The sequence below is a fragment of the Corylus avellana genome, unplaced genomic scaffold (assembly GCF_965113065.1).
Source record: "Corylus avellana unplaced genomic scaffold, dhCorAvel1.hap1.2 HAP1_SCAFFOLD_118, whole genome shotgun sequence".
Classification (NCBI taxonomy): domain Eukaryota; kingdom Viridiplantae; phylum Streptophyta; class Magnoliopsida; order Fagales; family Betulaceae; genus Corylus; species Corylus avellana.
In genome coordinates this window covers 1-2,500 of record NW_028290527.1, presented here as the reverse complement: position 1 = coordinate 2,500, position 2,500 = coordinate 1, and the positions used below count along the sequence as shown (strand labels likewise).

Below are 2,500 nucleotides of genomic sequence, written 5' to 3'. Positions count from 1 at the left end.
TTATTATCATTTAGTTTAGTTTTAATTTATGAAATTTCAATAAAATAAGGAGTCTTTATGTCGCGTTACAGAGGGCCTCGTTTCAAAAAAATACGCCGTCTGGGGGCTTTACCGGGACTAACTAGTAAAAGGCCTAAAGCCGGAAGCGATCTTAGAAACCAATCACGTTCCAGTAAAAAATCTCAATATCGTATTCGTTTAGAAGAAAAACAAAAATTGCGTTTTCATTATGGTCTTACAGAACGACAATTACTTAAATACGTTCGTATTGCCGGAAAAGCCAAAGGGTCAACAGGTCAGGTTTTACTACAATTACTTGAAATGCGTTTGGATAACATCCTTTTTCGATTGGGTATGGCTTCAACTATTCCCCAAGCCCGCCAATTAGTTAACCATAGACATATTTTAGTTAATGGTCGTATAGTAGATATACCAAGTTATCGCTGCAAACCCCACGATATTATTACAGCGAGGGATGAACAAAAATCTAGAGCTCTGATTCAAAATTATCTTGATTCATCCCCCCGCGAGGAATTGCCAAAACATTTGACCCTTCAACCATTCCAATATAAAGGATTAGTCAATCAAATAATAGATAGTCAATGGGTCGGTTTGAAAATAAATGAATTGCTGGTTGTAGAATATTATTCTCGTCAGACTTAAACCTAATTAAAATAAAACAATAAAACAAGGGTTCGGACAATTTTTCCCTTTTCGCCTAAGCAAAAAGACCCATCAAAGTAAGGAGTTTGATACGGGGATTTTTCTCCCATTCATGGATCACGGATCGGTAGGGAGATTCTCATTCCCTGTTGTCTACTCTTTCCAGTATGTTATTTTCTGTACTGCGGAACATAGGAATAAAGAATCTATATCAAAATAAAAGAAAGGTCTAACTTAACCGTTGGAATAATGGTATCCATTGTTATTTGCTTTGATACATTGCTGTTAATAAGATTGGTGAATTAGGTGAAAGGTACGGAAAGAGAGGGATTCGAACCCTCGGTAAACAAAAGCCTACATAGCAGTTCCAATGCTACGCCTTGAACCACTCGGCCATCTCTCCTACATAATGATTATGGCCCAGAAACCGAGTGAATAGTGAGTCATTCATATTAGATTTTTTGATAGGTACGTACAGTCAATTCTAACTATAAAAAAATATAGAAAACTTTTCATCAAAGAAAAACCCTTCCTTCAAGGGGGGGATAAAAATAATTTTTTTTGTGAAAAACTGTTAAAAAAAGATATATATCTATTCATTTCATTCTTGCGAAGACGGCGCTCCCATCTTTTTCCAATAGTTATTCTTTTTACTTACAATATTTATACCAAATTAAATCAATGAATTAGAACGAATCAATTGATCTATTTTTTTTTTTATTTTTATGTTATTTCGTACTGTACAATTTCTTTGTTTGTGGGATCATTTTCCCACAAGAGGTAAGTAAAAGAAATTATAGAATGGATTGCTACCTATGCCCAGATCTCGGATAAATGGAAATTTTATTGATAAGACCTTTTCAATTGTAGCCAATATCTTATTACGAATAATTCCGACAACTTCAGGAGAAAAAGAGGCATTCACCTATTACAGAGATGGTGCGATTTGATGTTTTTTTCTTTACCGATTTCAGTCTTCGGAGAAAGATACATTATTTGGGAGAGAAATAAAAAGATTATTGAAATAAATCTACGCTTATTGTGAAGGTGAAGTTTGTAAATAAAACAATTCCTTCTGTCGTGTATCCCCGATTAATGCAGCCTCAGATGCTTCAATTTTAGATTCTAGTATTGAGCGAAAGGTTACACCTATGGGTTAGGTCAACCCTACTTCACTAGTACCAATAGGCAGCATAGGGAAAGAAGCACTACGCCTAGGAATCAACAATACGAAAACTTTGTTATAAATTATACCTTTTCTTTATCGGAATCGGGATTAACAAGAATGGTTGGTACAACAAATATCCATCTCGTTCGTATTTTGGATACCCGTATAACCATCGAAGACTGTTGAAGTGACTAATTCCCGGAAATTAAGGGGTGTTAAGAACAAAGAAATTGTTAGAGTTATCATTTTTATTTAGTACCAAGATACTTGATGTTAAGAAAAGATCTTTTACAGGAAGGTTGGTTAGAGATTTCTTGTAAAAACACTAGCCCCGTTCGGTTCATAATGAAATTATTTCAATCTTTTTTGATGATTCCATGTATTATTCTCATTATGCACATAAAAAGGGAGGAGCCGTATGAGATGAAAATCTCACGTACGGTTCTGGAACGGAGATTCTTTGAATCGAAGACGACCGCAACGGATGTCGGCTCAATCCGAAGGAAATTATGCGGAAGCTTTACAGAATTATTATGAAGCTATGCGACTAGAAATTGATCCCTATGATAGAAGTTATATACTCTATAACATAGGTCTTATCCACACAAGGAACGGAGAACATACGAAAGCTTTGGAATATTATTTTAGGGCACTAGAACGAAACCCGTT

General features: G+C 35.2%; 1 non-coding gene across 1 annotated transcript; it reads right to left on the bottom strand.

Annotated features, from left to right (window-relative positions):
* Positions 1-979: 979 nt before the first annotated feature.
* TRNAS-GGA (transfer RNA serine (anticodon GGA)) lies at positions 980-1,066 on the bottom strand. The gene has a single exon. It is a non-coding gene; the product is annotated as a tRNA-Ser (tRNA).
* Positions 1,067-2,500: the final 1,434 nt, after the last annotated feature.